At 37.6% G+C, this 24,158-nt stretch overlaps 1 protein-coding gene across 2 annotated transcripts in view; it reads right to left on the bottom strand.

Annotated features, from left to right (window-relative positions):
• Window positions 1-24,158, bottom strand: part of CHRM2 (cholinergic receptor muscarinic 2) — a 90,545-nt gene that overhangs the window by 38,298 nt on the left and 28,089 nt on the right. The window lies entirely within an intron of this gene.

Genomic DNA, 24,158 nt, shown 5'->3' with positions numbered 1-24,158 from the left:
TTTTCTACAACTCCATGGGGTAGATGGGTTTAAATTTACACATTTTGCAACCAAGTTAAGGGAGCTAGTGAAGGTCATGGTGACCTAGGGTGGCTTAGAGGAATTTTAACAACAGCAGTGTAAGCACTTTTCTGCAAAGCTCTACCCATGCAAAATGCCTCTGACTTAATGTTTCACAACATGTGCAAAGCCTGATTCCTACTCATCATCTTTCATACCCTGGTTTTGCAAATATGGAGCCTTTTTCAAACAAACTTGACTTCCCAGTGAAAACTGGATGCAATATAAGGTTTCATTTTGATTTTCTGAGATACTTAAATGTTATATTCAAAATTAAATTATTAATAAATAGAGAGAGGTCTGTCATAACTTACAATGGAAAACTCATATACCCTCACAGTTGAAGTCCTGGTGCCTCACTTCTTGCTGTTTTTATGTGAAAAGCAAGTTTATCAAGTTTCATAATCATAGATACTTAAGAGAACCGTAATGCCCCTCTGCCCCCAAAATCATATTTGAATTCATAACACTCTCTTATTATGGTTCAAATTCCAACTGAATTCTCCTCTATGGGAATTTGCTTGAGGAAAAACATTGCAAGTTGTCCATCTGCTGGATTAGACAACTGCTTCATTCCCAAACCTCAACCTCCCCCATTGTGTCCTTGTTGCCTGCCTCCTTGCAGTTCCATGCACCACATTTCAAAGGCTAAAAAAAAAAGCAACACTGAAACTTCTTTACCCCAGAAACCCAACAGTATACCCTGAGGAGACAACTTCTTGCTTGAGGGCAAGTCCCTTCAGTTTTAACTACCATGCACTCTTTTTTGTCTTCTCTTCTCCCATAACAGGACTAGATACTGGTGTTCATAGTTTCTCTTCACAGGCTACCCTTGCTCCTTTTAAAACCTCAACTGCTCTTCAGCAGATGTGAAACTCTCAGGCTCTCTTGCCCTCTGAGCCACAGAGAAGAAATCCTGATTATACAGAACCAGATATGATGTAATTTTAATCAAACTGCTTAGCTCGAATAACTGCTGAAGGAAAACTGCAATAGATGGATAGAGGATAGAATTGATGTCAAGAAACTGAAAAACGGTTTTAAAACCTGAAACACTGGGGGTATTAAAAACAGCTTTGGAGGGAACTGTATTGCATTGACCAACCCTCCCTTGATGGATTTGAGCAATTCAGTTAGAAGTCTTTACAAGTTTAGCAGCTGATTGTTGAAAATACACCTCTATACTGCAATGCTTAATTCTTAATTCTTTTGTCAAGGACCTCACTGGAAACAGCTGTCTGCTGCTCCCATGGTCTGCAGCCTATGATTGCAGTATCACAACATTAGATATGTGGGCTCCTACTTCTACCACTAACTGCTGCTCTGCTACATGTTGTGATACCTGTCAATGCCATGACTGCTGTCATGGGAATCATGGTGCTGAATTCCTTGCAAAAACCAAGGTCTGATATAAGGATATTCAGACTCCAGAGGTCAATACTGCTACTCATGTGACCTTCCTCTCTATCTGCAACATGCAGCATATAGATGCTTTCTATATTTATCCACTTTTATATTGGCATGCTTACATTAATATATTATATTACAGCAGCATAATGCTGAAACAAAGCAGTGATGAGCCAGGTTTCATACCTTATAACTCAATTTATTCACATCTGTCCTTCAAGTATGTGTGTGAATACATATGCATCTATACATGCATGTAGTGTGTGTTTGTGTATTTGACTGCACATAAATATTTATAAAGTTCGAATACTTTATCAGGAAAAAGTTAAAGTTAGGCCAGGCTCATTAAAAAATACACATATTTGTGATTATTCCATGTGTACATTTGTTTGAGCTGGGCTCACAGTCCTTCCCCCATTCCGCCACTTCTCCCCATTTCCTCTGTCTTAGGATGAAAGGCATTTTGCTCCTATATGGCAGCTTCAAGGAGCTCTTAAAGTAAGAACTTAGTAGGAGCAGCAGAGGCTGTCAGTAATAATAAAATCCATAGAAAAGAACTCCAGAAAATATTTAATAACACAGTTCAGGTAGGTTTCTTCCAAATTATCCTATGGAATTCACTATTCCTCTGCAAGTGTATGGCAACAACGGGTTCTTGCACACTTGTTGCTGGTACTGTCCTTCATGGAGTTTCATTCAAAGAGACATGACAAGTAGCTTCAGCAATTCCAAGACTTCTCTACTAGCCTGCTGTCCTGCAATCTCAACACTGAATAAGTATCTCACCACTCTGTGTTTTGACAATGACAATTTGAGGTTTTGCACACAAAATTAGAAACACACAAATGCATATACCAGCTTAATATTGAAAATCATGAAACACATAAATGCATTACTAGTGATGGTGCCAGATAGCTAGATTACAGCTTTCCTAATTTTCAGTGCTGCATATCTGAATAAAAGAGGAGAAAATATTCTACTTTTTTTTAAAAGACCAAAGTGATCTTAGGATACTAGCATTAAAAAATACATATAAATTATAGAATCACAGAATGGTTGAGGTTGGAAAGGACCTTTGGAAGTCCTCTGGTCTACCCTCTCATTCAAGTAGGGTCACATAGAGCAGATGACCAGTTTGAACATTTAATCGGCTTCCTTTATTTTGAATATTTGGGGTTGAACTTGCAGTAGGTGATTCTTCAAGTGCTTAAATGAATTTAGATAAGCATCCAATAGTTCAGAATTCTGCCTGAAGAGGAATTGACTTTCTCTGAACCTTGGTAAACAAATCCTACTGAAAATCTTGTGAAAAAAACAATTATTTCATCTCAATGAACTACAATGCAATAGAAATCCCCTTGTTTGCAAGAATCTGAAATGTTGCTGGCCTCAGCAAATATTTCAAAATTCATTGAAATTTTAATCACTTTTTCCCTTGATATTTCTAAGAATTCTTATTTCTTCTGTTCTTTGAACTAGATTGATGAGAACAGTCTTTATTTTTGTCTGCTGGTATTTTCATGTATGGATAAATAATAAAAGGACAAACGCACACATGAACCAAATCTTTTCATAATTGAAAATCAATTTAGCTTGAGTTTTAGGTTAATATTAAGGGAATTTCTAATTTTAGATAAACAGTTTGTCTCTACTAATCAAACACCAATCTTAGCTTCAGCCAAAATCATAACTGAATGTAAGCTTTTTCCTCAATAAGAATAACTTTTCTGTCTGCTTATGGATTGAAAAGGAGCTGCAGTTCATTAGCATTCTCCTGTATTCACAACCACAGCTTTCTCCAAGTTTCAATTACTTCCAAATAACACAGTTCATGGCCATACCACAATTCTAATAGAGAGATTAATTTAACTCTCCAATGTATAAGACAGTACACTTGTTCCAAAAGTAAAACAGAGCAGGGAAAAGGCAGAGGAACTGACACTGTATAGTAACTTCATGATTGTCTTGACATTGTTATTAACTTTTCAGAATATAATGGAAAGGAACAAGGTGAGAAGGTACAGGGTGACTGCAGAAGACAGTATTGAACATATCTAAGGCCTGGAGAGCATAGAGATTTCAACACACTACTTGTCTGAACTGATGGAAGTAATTCTTATGTTTCAGGGCAGAACAGATTTCTTCTTCACTTTGGGATCAGAGATCTAACAGGAAACTTTCAAGGCAAAGTCACCAGCTCATATAAATCTATATAACTCCGTTGTGGCTTAAATTCAGTTATACCAGTGACTGAGCATCTTGTCCTTGAATATTCAAAGAAGGAAACTCTTCCCTCTCAATGAGTGCATCAATGAGATAGGTAAGATGGATGAAAGGAAATATTACTGCCTGTAATAAAAATTACTTATTACAGGCAAGTAATTAAGGGATAAAGTCATAGCTACGTTTTCTTTTTCACAAAGAAATCTGTGCAGTAGAATTGAGGAAGACGTCAGGAACATGACTGCAGCACACTAATTCATGTGGTCAGTCAGAGACAAGTAGTATCTTGGAAAAGTTATTATGCCTGGTGTCACCTAAAAGGACTTTCCATGGCTGGAAGGATAGTATAAAAGAGATTTGTTGTCTCTTCTTCCTCCTTGAAATGGAGAAGGAAGGTGACAAATGTAAACTGCTATTACAGTTAATTTGTACTCAGAAATCCCCTTTGGGTATAAGCAGCAAGGACGTCAACTTTATTTCACAGTTGTGTGAATTAAATTAAAAATAAGAAAATTTTGCTCTGAACTTTTTCCAAAGGGAAGCCTTGAGAGTCAATAACAGAGTACAATTTGGAGCCCAGTTTTGTGGATGTTTTTGACTCTCTTGTCCGTGAAATTGTCCTTCCTTCTTATTTATTTCTGTTAGCTTTATTCCTGGTTATGGAAATACCTTGTAATCCAAAACATTTTTTGTGCAAAATAAAAAAAATGCCTGATGACATTTTGTCAATCAAATACAAAGTAACCGGATGTTACAAGAATAAATGGGAACATTTATTCCATTGTGATACATTTAGAGCTATCTTAGCTAATACTGCATTTGTGTCTTGATATTCTTCAATGCAACTTCAATTTAGATCACAGCAACATAGATTTTAACCTATTACATATTCTCCCTGTCTCTTTGATTGTTTGTTTATGTCTGTATATATATAGAAAACTTCATCTCTTCTCTGTGTAAAGTGAATACATTTAAATTTCCTCTTGACTTCTCCTTTTCCCTCTACTTCTAGTCATTGACCCTGTTAACGAGGTCACTTTCCACAGTAATAATTCCATTCTTTAAACCTATCTGAAATACCTTATTAGAACTGTTATATTTTGACAATTTTATTTCCATATGTACTTGGTCCTACCATAGTATCATGTACTTAGACATATGTAAACCACCCTAAAGGAGATTACACTTTCTGACTTTCAGTTCATTTAAATCCATTTATTGTACACAGGGTCTGTGCCTGTCATGTTATTTCCCATTTCTCAGGAGGAAACCATTCTGTCTGAGGACCCCTTTAATGGGCTTAATACTGTTTTTTATTCTCTGCTGAAACAGAACTAAGACTCTTCAAACATTCCTACACAAGCAAAACTGTGCCAGACCAGGAAGCCTTTGATTCAGGAAGACTACTACGTATATTATCTATTTTCCCTTTAAAATCCTAGGTGATGACATTATGGGGCTATTATGTGACTCTGTGGAGTCATTGATAATACATGTAGTAAACCACAAGTAATAATCTTATCAAATATGGACAGGTATGAGAACCCTAACTCTTTTTCACCATCCTACCAACATCACTCACTGCAGTTTTCAAAGAAAATGATGGTAACAACACCTCTGTCAGCACTCCTCCTTATGCGAGAAGATAGTTTTACTTCTTGCTATAAACATAAGCAGTCTTTTGCCTATCAGTAGATTTTAAAAGATTCTGGATATGCTATTGCAAAAATAAGACAGCAATTAAAAGGTAACCTACACTCAGGTGGCAGTGGTTTGAAAGTATCACAGCTGCATGAATGCCCATGTTGTATAAGAAACCCACTTTTCAAATGACTACACCATTTAAAAGAGCAAAGAAGAGGAAGGGAAGAGGAGAATGGGAAGGAAAGCTTCTTTCCCATAGGAAAGTAAATCCAATTGAGCACAAGGATAAAAGCTACCATGGCCCTGTCAGTTGACCCACAGTTACCGAAAGCTGGATCTGAGCTTAACGGGATGAGGTAAATATAATTTTGTGTTCTGCCTCATGGTGACTGTTCCCATTACAGGAATGAAAATGAATGTGCTCATCAAAACGTGCAAGCACCTCATGTAAAAAATGAGGTTTGGAACTGTGGTGTTCTCAGCAACCTGTTATCAGAGATTTGGAAATTGCAACCACGAATGGCTGATGACCCGCATAAGCCAGAGCATCCGTCTGTGGCCTCTGCCAACTCTTAAGTAGTCTTGTTGCTGGGCTTACTGGGGGCTGGACAGGTACACCAGAGGAACCACAGAATGGGGCACAAACCGTGGATGTGTCTGTTCAACCTTCTGCTTCATATTTGCAGGGAAGGGACCAGTTCTACCAGTCTACCAGGTTGGAAGATGAATTCTTCCTGAAAAAGAGCATGACACCAGGCTGCAGTGGTTGTCATAAGGGAAAAACCATGTGGTCAGTGAGATAACTCACTGCCTCTTTTAACTACCCACATCACTGGAAATGTTTGTTAAACTGCCGTTCCTTGGGGACAAATGAATAACAAAGAAGGATGGTATAATTACCATGTATGTTGAAGAAGTATTATTAGATAAAGTGGGCCAGATGATTTACCTGAAATCTGCTCAGTGAAAATTTTACACTGCGAGACATGGGACAATGCCAAGGTTGATCACCTGCGTGGCTTGTCCATAGCAAACACTCCCTACACAGACATCTATCTGCTCTTTAAATTAAAGAAACTGTAAACTGTAGTCAGGGAGGAAGAATGAAAGATCTGACTCTCTGCATCATATATGCAAGACAACAAGTAATGTTTTAAATTTCCACATTACTAATGAAACTATGAAGCTAATAGGGTATGAGAAGAATAGCACATCATCTACTACATGAAGTTTGCATTTTAAAGAACCCTAGGGGATGTCTTTAGATGTAAGAGACTTTGTAGAACCTAACTAAAAGATGTTTCATAAGTCAGAAGTGTTTCTGTACTATTACACTAATATTAAAGATGAAAAAAACTCTTCCAAACTACTGTATTTCTCGAGTCTAATTTGACGTTACAATTTATGTCTAGTTTCATATTTATCAGAGAAAATATGACCAATACTGGCAAAAGTTCCTTGAATTATAAAATCTAGTACAATGGCAGACACTGCATCTGATCAAAAAGAGCAAATATATTATTTGATATTGTTAGGGGAACCAAAATTTCAAACAGCCCATTTCATGGAGATATCCATGTTAATTTCACTGTTTACAGCAACTGCGAGATTCAGTTCTAGTTTATCAAGGTTTAAGCACTTGGCATTAATGAAGTGTCTGTAACTAGTTAACATGTATTTTGCAGATGATCTTGTCTTCAGAAAAATAAATTTTATTAGTCACATTTCTGCATAATTGATATTCATATAAAATAACTGTTATCTTGCAATAAAGGGTTGCCTTCAAAATATTAGTTGGATGTGACTAAGGAACACAAGAATGTAAGAAGGGACAAAAACCTTGGATATAACTATGACAGAATTATCTTAAACATTTATAAACTATTTTGAAGTAATTTTCAGTTAGGAGATAGTGAAGGGTTTATTTTAGTGGTTTAGGTGTATATAACAATTTACAGAACTGTAGTGTAAATTCCCTGTTTAAAAGGGTAAAGAATAGATTTTTGGTTTAAAAGATATTTGGAAAAAAAAAAAATTGACCAAACAGAGCAAAACTTTGAAGAAAAATTACCACAGAATTTGATGTAAACTGCAAACCTCTCTGTTTCTGTTTCTTCTAAAATCTTCACCAAAATGCAGAATTTCAGATTTTGATAATGCGAATTATGGTGTTTGTCATGTTAGGCTTGAGTATTTGAAGTCCCTTTCCAGACAATATGTGGGTAACAGGGAACTGTGAGAAAACATCATTTTCCCCATGGAAAATGATGTTCCCTGTAGAGGCTGCTTCCAATAGAAACAATTCTCAACTGTCATGTCTTAAACACATATGTGATAGTTGATCAGGGAGAAGCTGCATACTAAAAGCAAGGAAGCACTTGGGAGTAATTTGTTCTTTTAGCCTTTTGCTACAGAGAGTGATAAAGGGTGGAAGTATCTGGGGACATTTAACGAACCTCCAAGGTTTAGAGAATCTTGACTACATAATATACAGACTGAGCCGTATCTGAACCCTGTTTAATATACTTCCAGCAGTGGTCCCCCACACTTTTGTGCAGTCCTCAGTTTGTCCCTTAAATATTTGTGAGTGACAGAGTAGGCATACTTCAAAGCAGGTTTCTAGCATAATTTTAACTTTTTTATTCCAGCTGAATCATGCAGAGAGGCTTTACCCAGAGTGTGAAACCTCCCTGTCTGCACATGTGAGGCTGAAGGCCACCTCTGTTCAAAGCCCTGCACATTAGGCCTCAGGTGGTATAACAATTCAACAGGATTCATACCTTATATAAAGTTAGGGAAAGGGTCTTATTAAGATAAGGCTTCATTACAAGCATTCAGTTGGTTCATTTACACCTTTATGTATCCCCAAAATTTATCAAAGCAGATATGGCTGCAGTCAACACCAGCACTAAAGAGGGTGAAGAATTTTCTTTTCAATAAACAGTGACACCTAGAAGATATAGCTCTTACCCGTGCCCTAATAGGGTGTGTGGTACTGCATCATAGCTGAGCTTAGTGTTTCTGATCACAGACCCCTTTCTCAGGAAAGTTGTGTGATTCAAGATCTAATTACATCATTTTCTCTATACTTAGTCTGAATGCCCTGACCTGACACTGAAAGTCTAATATGTTTAAGGAAATGAAAGATGCCTGTCCCAGCTTATTTATATTTGTAACACTGTTGTAGATATTCTTCAGAGGAAACATTGCTTCTCTCCTCTTGACAGAGGCAGGTGTGATGTGAATGACAACCTGATTGCTGGTTCTGGGCTAAGAATAAGGCGGGTGAGGCTGAGACCCTACTGCAGAAGCACAGGGAGGCAAAATATCTTGGAAGTAATGAGCATGTTTCAAACTATCTGCACCATCAATGCCAACGTTTCAAGGCTACATGAAATTCAAGTGAAAGGTCACAAAGAAGGGTGGATTGTGGAATTTGAATGGTCCTTTTCTGAGAAATTGGATCTCATAATAAGTTCAATTTCTATCTGAGAGATTGTGAGTGAAATGAAACAAGATTTTATAGTTGGCTCTTTTTCTCCTGTCTTCTAGTCTAACAATAAATACAAGGAAATTCTGTTAAATTCCATTATGATTTCCCTCCAGTTGTGGCAGACTGATTCTCTGATGAATTTTCTGTTGGCAAAATTCCACTATGCAACTGGAGAAATTCATTGGTTATATGAGCAGAAAGCTTGGCTCATTATCTCCAGTCATAAACAGTTGTAATTGCAATTTCTGAGGTGTGCCCAAGATGATAGAGGTTACTGAAGTGCAGTACTAGAAGTAACAATGCTATTTTAGGTAAGAGTTTTAGTATCTTTTGTCTATTCAAACCCAGTAGGAGTAGATGAATACGTAGATAGTTGAAAGTCAAGAGAAAAAATGGGACAATCTTTTTAATTTCATGAAATTCCACAGGACAAGGAAATCTTTCTGGAAAGAGAGGGAGGGAAGTGTCAACTACTGTTCATGGAACAGGAAATCATTGCTCTTAAGAACAGCAATGTGGCATGTTTGAGAAAGAAGTCCTTCCAGAAGGTCCGCACATGTTGAAGTAAAGAAAACTGTATCGATTTAAGCTGAAATTTTTGCAATTTTTATACTCCACTACTAAGCAAATGTCTCATTTAGCTGTACGGCTTTTTTCAATATTAAAACTCAATAAAGAATATGTTTGGGATTTGTAAACATGAGGAGACAATAGAAAGCAAAATGTGTTCCAGGTTCTTCTCCTATCCTTTTATTCTGTAATGTTTTCTGAAAGGAGAATGACGTGAATAAGCATTGTATTTTAGCTATGTTTGCAAATGTGGAACCAAGTTTTTATTGTAGGGTATCTGCACTTTTCATTTTGTTCCAAAAGGGGTTTGGGTTCCTACATTTCTCCCTAACATATGGAAGTGTGAGGAAACGTTACTTATACTAATGTATAGCTATTTTCCTGCAGCTATTTTATTAAAACAATTGTGTTAATTGTATGAAAGGCATCTTTTCTACTTTTTTCTTTTTGCCACTATTTACTTTAAAGGTTTGACTGATATAAACAGCTTCATTGCCATTCATCTTACAGCTTAGTACCCAGTTACAAGTTTCAAAATGACCCAGTATTAGAAAAGAAATAAAAACTTCACAGACAAAGAATGAAAGTATAATGATTTTATAGGCCATCAGACTCTCATTTGTCCCTTTTATTTGCACTAGTATTATGGTGTAGTAAAAAAAATGTAGATTTGGAAAAGAGTACTGAGATACTAAAACCCAGAGGTTGACCAGTGAGTGTAAATAAGAATTTAGGAATCTGGCACTGAAGAAATCATTAATTGGGAATGTGAGGAAGTTGCAAATTAGAAAGAAGAAGCAGAAGAAAAATGGGTGTCTATGCTCTGTGCAATCTCTGTGTCACCTTTACCTGAACATTTCATAACCTCAGTATAAGATGAATTATTTCATCCTACCGTGCTCCTTCAAATTGAGTGATGAAAACTTAAGTAGAGAGTAGAAACAAAAAAGCTAGAATAGATAGCATAAGGAACTATCCACTGTCTTTTTAGTTTCATGTAGTTTAATTTTGACATTATGGTATGCCCTGAATAAACAGTTGGATAAGCAGGAACTATTAGGAGTGAATTTTGGTTTATTTACACTTGATATTTTTTATTGGTTCTTCTGAATTCAGTCTTATGTGGAAGGACCAGAAATTCCTTCTCTGCTCTCTAGATCTTTGGTTGTTTTGTTTTTTTTTCAACTCCCTGCCACTTAATAACTTTTGTATTCCATATTGGGTCTCAACTTCTTAGGGCACGGCTGGAAAACCTTTCATCTTACGAAGGTGATGTGGAGGTGACACTGCTTCTAATGAAAGCATGCAAGGCCTGGATGTCCTGGCCTTTCCTCTTGAGACCCACAGCATGGGCACCCTGCTCACACACCAGGCTTATGCCCAAACCTATGACATCTTGATTGCATGGCATGCACAATATTCAGGCAGGAGACAAGAGGACTCATTTCTGGTCAGGTGATATGGGGAGAGAGTACAGCAAAGGAGAAGCTCCCAGAAATAGTTTAGTTATCTCCCACCTCACTCTACACCAATTTCTGCAGTCTCTTAGGACTAAATTGCAGGCTAAATTATCTGCTCTAATGGTCATGCTCTGCCTAAAGGCTATGGGGAGGCCGTGGGCTGAAGCATACGCAGAACCGTGGCAATAGTTCCTTGCATTAGCTACAATATAACTGAAAGCCATATTATCCTTGACTTTGAGGATTGTCCCTGGATGAGGGTTGATCCCTGCTGGTCATGCACTGCTGTTAAATATGCAAAATTTTGTTACGCTGACAGTAGCTATGCTATGAGGCAGAGGATTTTGTTCCTCAGAGTTATCAGTCTAATAACTTCCATCAGCAGAGAACAACCTCGAAGAAGTGTAATTTGTTTAGTTTTTTTTTTTTAAAAAAAAAACATTGTTACCTTAAGAATGTTAGGAGATGATAAGTATCTGCCTATTGCAATAATCCTTTACAGGAGAAATGACACATCCCAGTCAGGCATCCTTTAGGAACATGACCTCGTTTATCAAAACACTTATTAGAGAGAACCAGTGGTCCTAGAGGCTTCATAGTGAATGCAGAACTCCTTGCACCATAAAATCATTCCTGTTGAAAGCCTCCTGCAGCCTATGATGGTTTGCTCTCCTTCAATAAGAGGAACTTTATTCTGTAACTTCATCTCTGGAAGTTTCTGTGTATATTGATTAAAAAAACCTCACAGCAATCTCTTGAGGTCACTGGTTGTACTTTGCTGGGTCCTATAAGGGATACAAACACTGAAGTTACTGGGAGTCTCTGGGGCCTCGGGAACTGAATTGTAATGAGTATCTCCTCAATGATAGCTGAATACTGGCATCTCATTGTGGCAAGCTGGATGTCTCTAAGCTGTTTTGAAATACCTTCTGTGAAAGCATCCTGCATCACAGGACTGAATCTTTCCCATAAAAGAATGAAGGCAATGGGAAGCATATAAAGCACAATAAAGGAGTAGAAAGAGGGACAGAGGAAGGAAAACTAGGGATAAAGGGAGAAACAAAGGGAGGATGAAAAGCATGAAAGTGGGGAAAAAAAAACTGAAGAGAAGAAAAGTGAGATGTTCTGAAGCTTTTACAGACACACCACAGATTTTCTCTGGAGGATTTGTACAGTGTCGTTGTTGGTTAAACCCCATGTTTAAAGCTTCAGATGTTTCAGTTAGTTTCTGGCTACACAATAGCTGGGAGCAGCCCAAGATTCTCTAAGATCTTGTTCTTTTCATGTGTATGAAGAAAGGCTTGAGCCTGTTGATAGAGGGAGACTGATGATATTTTTTCCTTTACATTTTTTTCAAGCTAATAAATACTAAAGACAAAAATTTCTGTTGCAGGCACGCTGTTAAGTAAAAGAGCTCTGTCACCTATCGCTACCAAGATCAAGTAGATCTTGATAGAGGATACTGATAGGAGAATGAAATACCATTAAAACCTTGCTTTCTCACTGTGCTTCAGAGTGCTCCTGCTCATTCTAATGCTTTTAAGCACACTTGAGTGTAGTACCGTATTAATATCAGATATCTCTTAGCCCCTAGAGCACTTAGTGGTATTGTGTTTTCTATCTGTAAGTGATATGAGCCAATATATGACATGAGAACACCACATTATACCATGCCACTGTGACACCATGTTACACCAGCACCACACTGAGATGCAGCCCAATGTTGTTATCATGTTGTTGACCTTAGTCCTGAAATGAGCTCTTTAAAGGTTATGATTATAAATAGACCTGGTACACTGCCTTATCACCTCTGTGTCTTGAGCTGAGGGGTAGCATCTGGTGCTCGCGATGAAATGAGATTTACTGCATATTCTCAGCCTGCTAGAGCAGATCACAGCAGTGCCACCAGGGCCCTGTGTTTTGCCAGCTGTGTAAGAAGTTGAATGTTTCATGTGCTGGAATCTGGGATGGATCCTATCTATACTAGAGAGTGGTATCATTTTAACTAGCTCAGTAAAGATCTAACGAGTGTTTGGTTTCAGTACCCTTAGGCACAGGTCTCATGCTGGGCAGAACCAGCCACTGTGTGCAGTGCCAGATAAGCAGAGCAGATAAGCTCAGGACTTGCTGCCGGCTTTACCAAGGCCATAGTTCTAGAAATCCCTGTTGCTACTGCCAGGGGAAAGAGTAGAAGGCACCTAAAAGCAGATACTGCTGCAGTGATGACTCCTGATGGAAGCAGTAGCTGCTGACTGCTTCCCCAAGTCTTTCACCCTCTGGTTTCCTTTCCTAGTTATGCCTTTTTCCTCTGCCTTGTTCTGGCCCCTAGGCAAGAGATAGCAAGTTTTGGTCTTAACTGGGCAGCTATAACGCAGCACTTAATTATGTGCATCAACAGCATGCAGTTTCACTTAAAGAACACAGCGTGTTTAAGTAGCACCAGAACCCTCAGGTCAGTATCTGCAGGTACTAAAAGATAAATCAGTAATAGATTTTTCAGTTTTCATCTCCATATTAATTTCTCATATAATGATCTAAGAGACAGAATATCAAATATGTTAAAGTATCTAATGTAGACCCTCAGAAACCCCAACTGACTTAAAAAAGAAACACCATGGTGCAGGAACTAAGGAAAAAAATAAAGACTGCAAATAAAGATAACAGCTCTGCAGTATGTCTGATCTGGGAGTGATATCCTCTAATGTGGCTACTGGGAGAGCTGTTTGATTTAATTTTATTTAACATATTCATTAATACAACAACATCAACAGCTTAAAAATGAAACAATGTGAATATATTATGAGAAAAAATAGAGCAGATAGAAAACTAATAGGAATTGACTTGAGCTCTCATTTGGGAAAACACTTATTAAGGAAAATTCTTAAAATCTCCTGCAAAATTTTAGGAATATACCTCTAGACCTGGTGGTGGCCAGGATATTGATGGGAACATTGCACAGTGACACCTCTTTTTGTCATATGTCCTCGTGAGTGCACTTAACCACATGAAAAACAGAAGGATAGGAGTTATTTTCCACTTGGCTGTGAAATCTGATGCTGCAATTTTTACTTTAAACTCAGGATTACTGTTAAATGTCTTGTTAAACACTTTTTTTCAGAGGTATATTTTTGTGAGTTGGAGACAGGACAGGAGAAAGGCTACATCAGCTGTCAAATTTGAAGAAAAATAGTCAGAATACAAATATGCAATGAAAGTGAGAAAAAGAATATATTGAGAGTCCTGAGCAAGAGGTAACATTAATGAGCCAGTATATTGCACTGCAATATAGATACCAAGGAACAGTGTGATTTAACGCTTTCCTGAGAAAGGTCATTTACCAAAAAAAACCCTGCAGTTGTGCTTAGATGAAGCGGCAACGTGGAGCAGCGTATTTCTTTTAGTGAGTCTGGTGCAGATAAAACAGATATGGCTCCACAAAGATAACAATCTCTTCCCCCCAGATCTCTTCCCCAAAATCCCTGGGATATGTCAGTAAGAACTGACCATCCACAAACTATACCGATGTTAGTACATATGTAAGAATGGTAAGCACCTAGCGTAGGGGGCAGAATTTCAAATAATCAAATACACTGAAAAAAATAAAAAAATAAAAATCATAAACCAAAGCTTAATAAGGGCCAGAACAAAATGTTACATAAAAGAAGTGAAAATTAGATGGACAAACATAAGAGGGAGAATAAAACACTGGAGAAGATCTGGATATTAGTAGAAGCCAATATACATATTGTCAGGTGCCTGGGACAGGAGAACTAAACTGATCAGAGGTTGAGAAACCATGCAATAGAGAGAGAGTTGAGACAAATGGATTTCTTTTATTCTAGATAAGCTTGAATTTCAGAAAGCTTTTTCAAAGTGTCAGAAACTGTTCTCTATGGTTGTAAAGAGTAACACAAGGAATAGTAACTTTGACTTGCAACGAAAGAGATTTTGGTTGCTAATTAGGAAAAGGTTCTAACTAAAAGGAGAGTTAAACACTGGACCAGTGTATCACAAGAATTTTTTAGCACCTCCATCCATGAAGCTCTTTAATACCAGGTTATACAGACATCTACCAAGGATAATCAAAATACTCTTGGTACTGCTTCCAGAGAGGTAGAGTAAAAGCATATACGTGAGTACACTTCTAGTGTCTACTGGTACAATTTCTAAGTCATAACACCATTAAAATGTTTGCAGGAAAACCCTGAAAGAGAAGAGACATACACCAGTAGGTGGTTTAATAGCTCTTTTCCATTTTTACTCTGTGTGATTTTCAACTTTACCTTACTGAACTTGTTTGGTATTGTTAAGGATGATTAGCAAATTCGTACATGATTTTACTACAGTGAATTTCTATAAATGTAAAGAACAATAATACTGTTCTATATCAGAGTGGGCTAAATTATATAAAAAATAGTAATTCTTCAATATGAAGTAGGGGGTTCTGTCATGTAATATGTGAACATACTGGAAGAAGTAGAGAGATCTCTTCCACAATTTCAGTATAGCCCTGTAATAATACCTGCATATACCTCTGTTCCTAGAAAGTCCTGGAATGAATTTAGGAAAGATAAATTGGAGCAATCGGTGGTAGAAGACCTACAGATTTGGGGTGGAAGGAAAGGCTGTAAAAGTAAGGAGAACAAAAAAAAACAATTTTTGGTGTAGCTATGAGCAAGTCATCTATAATGACATAACTACACATCACAGAGAGACAGAGAACATTAAGTTAGAAAAGGGGACTAAGATCATTGACAGCAGTATCTTAGTAGGACATTGGTTATTTGCTTATTTCTGAAAAGAATTTATTTGTGGAGCTTTAATGTCCAGGGAATTCAGCTGTCTACCACTGATCTGGAACTGACTGTGATTTCAGCATCTAGTACAAGGTAAATTTTCTTGGGAACTTTGAATCTTCCTCTAGTGGCACCATTAATTAAATAGGAATTAGGTATGGTAATTTTGGACATACCTTATTTGTTAGGAAAAAAACCCTCATACACAAATGTAGTTTGTTCTGTGTCTTACAGCTAAGACAGAGTATTAGCAAATACTGTGCTGGGGATTAGGATATGTTCCAGACTCAGCATCTGAGATCATAGACGTTTTCTTTATGAAAAGAAGAGGCTACTAAAATGCTTGCCATAGTGCAAATGTCTTCAGAGGCACACCTTTCCCTGTTGGTAAAACTCCTGCTGAAATCAATGAATTAGCTCCCAGTAATTTCCACATAGCTATCTATAGTCTCAGCAAACAGGGTGGTGGGGGAGAAGAACAAGCACAATCTCTTCTTTCAAGTACCCACCAGAATATTTCTGTCTCCTTAACATTATCCTTATGGAAGCACTCAAACTTATCTGACGACAAAGTATCTCCAGCTGACCATTCTCATTTTCTGCCTAAAAGCCAGTTCCTGCTTAACATCAAAACAGGCAGGACAGCTTTCCTTATGAACCATCTCACCCTCAGAAATGTTCTGCAAAATACCGTGACTGGCAATCTAGTCTGTTGGCAGCTAAACTGATATTATTATGCACTGTCTGTTGGGCTACAACCATCAACAGGTCTTTGTCACTAGGATATTCTGCCTGTCATTCCTTGCTCTTCATACTTCACCATAAGTCTTATATCAAGCATTGGGGGAGCATGCCTCTTTCCAGCTGAAATAAATGTTCACTGGGATTTGGATCTGGAAAGAGACAACATGCAAAATGGAGTTCAGAAGTTATTTTCTTTCTCCTTTTGTTGGACACCGCTTACTTGATTTTAGTGTTCTGAAAGCAGGGTCCCCCTACAGTAAAGCAAAACACTTTAGATAGAAATTAATCCCCTCAGCCCCACTGTAGGATGGAATTAATTGACACCAGTGGATGTTTCTTTACTGTAGAGAAACTCTTAGCCAGACCTTGTAGACTAGAAGCCCAATTTTTAAGTAGACTTTGAAACCTAACTGGGAGGAAACCCACCTCCAGTACTAAACTGGAGTACCTCACTGGGCTAAGTAGATTTCACTCGTAAAGCCTCCCACTATAAAGATGAGACATCATCACACCTGTGTTATGAAAGCTTTGGTGCTTACTAAATAGTAAAGGTATTATTCATTTTTTTTGACATTAGCAAAGGCTCTTAAAGCAAACAGATTTCTTTGGCTATTGTTAGGTAAAATGTCAACCCTCTAGCCTTTGATTAGAAAGCTTTCGAGCTAAAGGTATTATTTTCTTCTCTTTATTATGTGTGTGAGACAGAGCTCACAGATGGCAAAAATTAAATGGAAAAGAGTTCTGGAAACAAAACAGAGTAATAATGGTATTTTTTTTCCTTCACTGCAAAGGTCAGTAGTAACCACAAAAGTCATACTGTAAAAGTATCAGGCAGGGTTCTAGTCCATATTCACTGGCTTATATAAATTTCTATGCCATATTTGCTCAGTCCACAAGTAAAAAGTTAATCTGAGTGTCTACAAGCCCTGAAAATCCAGCCTCGTGTCTAAAACCTCCTAAAATAAAAGCGCAGTGACTAAGACATAGTTGACAATTTTGCTGATGGTGCTTACATTAGAACAGAATACAGCTTGTTCTTTCAGATTTCAATAGCTCTGCATTGCTAACAATAGAAAATCTTGGTTTGACCAGTAAACTGAAGTAGGAATCTTCAAGGGCACACGTATAATGTGAATCAAGAAGTGCCTTTTTTACACTTTACACTGATACTACATTAATTGTGCAAACTTGCTTTTTATTGTTCCTTCAGGGCATTGGTAATGGTATTGCTCCACCAAAGCCTATCAATAGCACCTACTGAGTAGTGCCCATAATGAATATCTTTGATGCAGGGGAGTAAAAGAGCACCTCCTGTATATCTTCAAGAAGGCAGCAAACAGTATGACTGGCCTGATAAGAGGTCAGGCTAGGAATTTAGTGCAGGATCTCTCTTCTCACCTGTCTCTCAAAGAAGCAACCTGCATCCAAATGCTGTAAAAAATGAGAAAGAACGAACATGCATGATGGTTATGGTTTCTGCTCTCTGAATAGAAAATACAGCAATGAGAAGGCTACATCCTTTGTACAACTAAATAAAGAAAGAGAGAGCAATAATCCAACTTATGAATAGGTTCTGTTCCTATTTAAAACTGGCTTTCATCTTACAGAAGTCCTTCAAAAGAGTGTTAATTTCCTCATCCAATAAAGTAATATTGAACAACAAACAGAATTTTAATCTCAGCAGCTCCAGCTGGGGGAAGAAGCCATTACTGAGAATTCATGCTTATTTATGGGTTTGGTTATTTGCTGTTTGTTGGTTGGTTTGGGGGTGTTTTTTTCATTTGGTTGGGTTTTTTGTTTTTGAGGGAGGGGGTGGGGTGGTTGTTTTTTTTTGTTGTTTTTCCTGAAAAAGACAATAATAATTTATAGAGCAAAAATCTGTATAAATAAGATGAAAGAACCAGTACTGCCAGATTCTGTAATTTTAACAAAAATCATGTTTGCTTTTTTTTTTATTTTCTTCCTTAAAATCCCAGTTCTGTGGATCAGGTAATGATAGCATCTAATATTTTGAAAGAAAGTGAGTTTGCAGTCCTCATTCTATTCTATCAAAATATTCCAGCACCTAGAAGGATTGAGAACAACCGCAATGTTTTGTATTAAAAGACATTTGGTAAGATACAATCTTCAGCAAGACTGATCTGGGGAGATTCCTGGTGCTGAGGTGAGTCTGCATCCATATTTGATGTTTGTAGAAAGGAATTACAAATGAGCTATCTAATGCTAGATGAAACCTTAATACTGTGTAAAGGTTTCTGTGTTGCTCTCTAGTGTCCTGTATCTGAAGTGGATTGTGCTTCTAGCGAGGAAAGACAGCAAACCTTCATGTGGTGATGGTGGCATAACTTTAAACCTATATTCTATTAGCTTACATGCTAGAAGATGAGATTTCCTTCACTTACCTCTACTCCTTTTTCTTTCCGCATGTTTATGGTGAAAGGAGGGAATGGGGAAATTGAATTCTAACATGTATTAAGCTGCACTGTGCTGAATAGATTTAGAAACAGCCCCCTTGCCATTAAACCAGATTAATCTGATATATTAGTGTTGCAGTTTATTGTACCTAGTTTTATATGGACCAGTTTCAAGCAGTTGCTATATTGTTTATCCAGCCATTCCAGAATGGAAAGGATGGATTTATAACCCTTATAAAATCAGCAGGTTGAAAAGGGCAACTTGATTATCCAGTTTGGAGTATGCCTTATGCTTTGCAAACTAAACAAACCAGGTGGAACTACTTAGCCTGCTAACAAATACCCAAATGCCATGAAATTTTATAAACAATGAAAATGGTCATCTTTTTTCCTTTTAGTTCAAAATGTAATCTACTTTTTAAGTATGTTTGTACTTCTAAGAGTCTATTGCAATGAGACAGAGAGTGACTGGAGTTAAAGCTACAGCTATAACACATGAATAAACAGCTGTCATGGTGTATTGTAATTCAGCACCAATCACAGGCTAAAAATAAAAGCCGTAAATAATGGGAAAAAGGCTTGAACTTGTAAAAGTTATCACAGAGTTTCTTAAAGGAGCCTGAGGGAGTAGGAGTCTATTTTCTTCTTCAGAAGGCAAGGGAAAAAAGGGAAAATGATTATAGCATACTCTCTCCAGGCTTGTCTATACATATTGGTACAGACAGACCTGAGCCCCTCTGCTTCAGCAAGGTCCCATTCTGCTCCAGGAGTTGTTTGAGGACAATCAAAGATGCATTAATAGATGAATATTATTTTCAAAAACATCAGCGATCTCCTTGAGCACAGCCAGAATTTAACACACTACATCACAAAGCTCTTCTGAACAGGGGGAGGATGCATTTATACCTCATTAAAAATATTTTGCTTAGTAACAATGATCTGCTGACTTGACTGGAATCCAAAGTTTCTTTCGTGGCACTAGGTCACCAGCAAGAAAATGACACCCAGTGTGCTTTCTTGCTCTCTGTATGCAGGTGGCACTACTGCAGATTGCTTTGGAGAGGGCTGTTACCCCCATGTCAGCCAGCAGTATGCTAATAGGGCATATGAAAGTCAATAATACACTGCATCTACTTTCCCTGGTTATAGGCTCCCCCCTCCTCCTGTTCATTGCCAACAGCTTTAAGAGCTGAGGTAAAAGAATGAAATAATGACCACTCAGCTGTGGGTCCCATATCAAGTTGTAACTCATGGAATGGCCCTAGCAAAACAGATAACAAGGGAGCTTGTAATTCCATGTAACTCACAGGCTTGTCACAATCAATACTGTATAATACAGATCCATTGTTCAACCTCGGAAGTCACTTTATCCCATGAAAGATCCTTTCTCTCTCTTTCTCTCTTTTCTTTATTTCCCCTTTTTTTTTTTTTCTTCCTAAAGAAAAGACTAATAGAAAACAAAGTCTGTGCAAATTCCATTGCTTTTAAATTGCTCATCAGTGGCAGTCCAGATATATTTAAATTATTGTTCGGTGCAGCATGCATAAAAATGCATCCTGCTTTATAGAGTTTTTGCTCACATCTATTCTCTTCCAACCTCCTACTCAACCCTCAACTAGAAATCCTGAATAGTAAATACAAAATGTAAATAGGTCTAGTAGACAATGGCCTAAGCTTTACCACTGAGAATTCCTTAGAGCAAAAGTGTTTTGCAATGGTTCATTGTCTGCCTCCTTGAAAAGCATTAGTGCTCTCAAGTGGCTGTGAGGCAACAGCACCAATGTCTTTGACCTGAGCAGCTGTCTTCTGCTGTAAGGTAATTCCCTTCTTCCAGTATGCCAAGATTTTCCTTTACCCAGGTGAACAACAGACGGCTCAGTACTGAATTATACCAATGCATATAAATAGTTACTATCATGACGAAGACATGATCCTCTATCGGTATGTCTATGCTTTCAGGTGAAAAGAGGCTCAGAAGTGGATGCAAAGATGCTATTCCCAATGACCTCAAAGGTTTCCATCCACACTTGTATTTATAGCAAAAAATGTGCACACTAAACACAGAAAAAGCTGTACTTCACATATCTGGTGATGCTGTAAGAGCATAAGACTCCCTGCCCCACCACAGCCTGGTTTGTCAATATCACTTAAACAAAACTCTGGGTTCACACAGAAGCTGGGAGTGGACTCAAGCTCTCCTTTCTCAGAAAAATCACAGAATAACCTAATCCAGAGCTGTTAAAACCCCTTTAGGTAATCTATGTGGATGGGAGACAGGTATGGGCTTGAGAATTGAATCATACTCATATATTTTGATAGTGTAGGCATACCTTTTCAGAGCATGCCTGATTTCTTTGCTTTAGATAGCTATTCACATTGGTTACTGTTTCACAGAGGACATCATATACCCATTCAGCTTCTCCCTTTGACAATGAATGGAAATTTACAGTATTCACAGAAAAGTGTAAGAAAATCCACAGTAAAAGCAAGTACACACAGGTGCATGCATATTCACACATTCAGTAATGACCTGGAAATCACCGTATCTCCTTATCAGTATTGATTGTGGTTTAGTCCCCAGTAGAGACACTTTGCTCCTCTCTTCAGTTGTGGAAGGTTTTTGGTTTTCTCCATGGGTAAAATCCTCCAGTGATAGCAAACAATGCAGTCAGCAGAGCTCCATAGGCAGACAAGGAAAATAACCTGGTAGCTGAGAAGAGGTTTTTGGCTTCCGCTGCTTATGAACAGCTCAACAGCATGGAGTCCTCCAGGTTGGTGTATCTCTATAATCTTGACCCACCTGGAGATCCATGGTGTCGAACCATGAACTTATGAAATCAGCACTGCTTCCAGTGGGTGCTGGAGCTCCTCTTCATCCTCAGTATGTTGAAGAGTCTGGGAATTCATGAATCCTTTACCATGTCTTCCATGACAAAGAAGTTCCTTTGTTTCTTTTACTACCCCTTTTCCACCATTGTAAAGTTTAATACACATGGACAAGAGGTGGCACATATTTTTCATTTCAGTATTTGATAAGAGGCAGTCACTTTACACGTTCCATACTCAGTAGCTTCTGTATCAATTAGACTATCAAAGTCGAAACCTTCAGCAGTAATTACAAAATCTCTGATTCCTTCATGTCCTAAACATCTCTAAATAAGTTTATTGGGTGACTGTTCTCGTCTGCAGGGGTGGTGAAGGAACTGAAAAATTATTACGAAAGGTATTCTTGGTTGGCTAAGGAAGTTTTATAAAAGAAGGAGGTTTCTCAGTATTTCTCAAAGATGATCAGGTCTGGATTTTCTTTCTACTAGCTAAACAAATCTTTCCAACACCAAATCACATGCTTATGTCCAAGGAAGATCAGGTGCTCCGGCAGATCTTCCAAAATAATTTGCTACCATTACCAAACACGCAAATGCAATGCCATAAATTGGCTCTATACTTCACTTTTGCGTCCCTAATGCGATCTCTTTTTCAACCAAAGCTACTATTTTCAAGCTTTCTGGCTTGCCCATTTCTCTCCTACAGTTTGCTTTTGATGTATAAATAATAAATGGTCAGCATGATGGTTATAGGAGCTTTATGAAAAAGTCTTAAGAAATCTTCTTCCCTGTGAAGGTTTAGATAAATTAATTTCACTTGAAAAGCAAATTTTGTCAGACTGCTTGACATTAGTTAGCTAAGCTTTACAAAACCCCTGCAAAGTATTATATGAATTTTACAACACAGTATGTGTTTTACAGATGGGCATGCTAAGGTCCATGAAACGGCTAAATGCCACTTTACTATTTTATGCAAACAGATGACCAAAGTTTTGATTAAATTGTGTGGTGGTACAGTCTTGGCACGAGTTGTTAGCTTGTTCTACTGGGGAGGGATAGCAAGACTTTTGAAAAATTTTGGATCTTATCTCCCCTACAGATTTGCAGCTTAGGTTTCTTGATTTTTCAGTGACTGTGCAAATGCTATCTGTATAAGCTGGGCTTGTCTTTGGTTGGTTGGTTGGTTTTGTGGTTGTTGGTCAGTTTGTTGGTCTTGGTTTTTTTAATGAGTGAAAGATAATGTAAAAAAAAAAAATAATAAATCACCCAAAGGGCTGATGGCTGGAGACTTTGTCTCTCACAGATATCTTCTCAGGTTATGGTTATATTAGTGGAGAGACAAACCTTGAGAGGTAAACTTAGGATAAGTTATGCAGCTGTACAAAACCAGGTCAAATACACATAGAAAAACAGGCACTAGAAAACCCTGATACCTGTAAGTTTACAGGTAAGTTGGACATTAATTTTCTGTGATCCCAAACACCTTTCTTTTTTTTCTTTTTTTGGGGGAACAAGGTAGTAATTATTTACTACTGATATATAATGACAACACATGACAGCATTTACTGGCAGATAGAGATTTAGAGACAAGACTCCTCATACATTCTCCCCCAACCTGTCACAGGGAAGAAGTACAGGGAATAGGCTCACTGTAAAAGCCTGGAGAACTCAGGAGAAGCTTGAGAGGAAAACTTGCACCCACTTAGTGTCCTGCTCAACAGCATAGCGAAAATGATTTCCTAATCCTCTTTTTCTTTTTTTTTTTTGTAGAGAAAAGATGTGTTAGCATTACAAGAAAGCATAATCTAACATTTAATATTGATATATATGATACATATTTCTCAAAATATATAAAGAGTTGCCAGTGACAATTCAGTTTAGAAAACTACACTGTATCAACAATGTACTCCTTAAGACAAATTATTGCTGCATCTTGCAATGCATCCCTATAATGATGCTCCACATGGATGTCTTTGTAGTATTTGATTTCAAGAAATTTCTGGTTTCTACAACAGCAGTGTGTGGTGTTTATTTTATTCTGCAATGGACTGCAATAAATATTTGTCCAGAGCCAAAATGCATGGGGTAAAGCTGAGAGTTTTTAAGGATGTGTATATATTCTTGCTGCTTACTCTTAATTTGAAATTACAAGGCTCTTTATGCCATTAACTTTAGATGCTTATGATGTCATAGCAGAGGCAAATAATGAATATAAGCATAAAGGATAAATGAACTCTTATTCTTTCCTTTCAGGCACTTGTCAATAGTCATTTCAAGCAAACATATGCACAGTAATTCAAATTATGTTGATTACATGTACTCAGTTTCTATAGCAAATAGTACATTACTTCCTGAGTTTCTGTAAGGAAATGTATGGGATTCCTGCTTACTAAGACGTTATTCTTCAAATAGCCTAATTGGAATATATGGAATGTTGCTGAGTAAAATCCACAGAAACTTGTGAGTCTGATGGGAAGAGTAGCTCTCCTCAGAACGAAAAAAATGTGGCAGAATCTAACTGA

The sequence above is a fragment of the Pezoporus flaviventris genome, unplaced genomic scaffold (genome assembly GCF_033815535.1).
Source record: "Pezoporus flaviventris isolate CSIRO_AGI_PZ_B2104156 unplaced genomic scaffold, CSIRO_AGI_Pfla_v1 ptg000002l, whole genome shotgun sequence".
NCBI classification, from domain to species: domain Eukaryota; kingdom Metazoa; phylum Chordata; class Aves; order Psittaciformes; family Psittacidae; genus Pezoporus; species Pezoporus flaviventris.
This window is presented reverse-complemented; position numbering and strand designations above follow the sequence as displayed.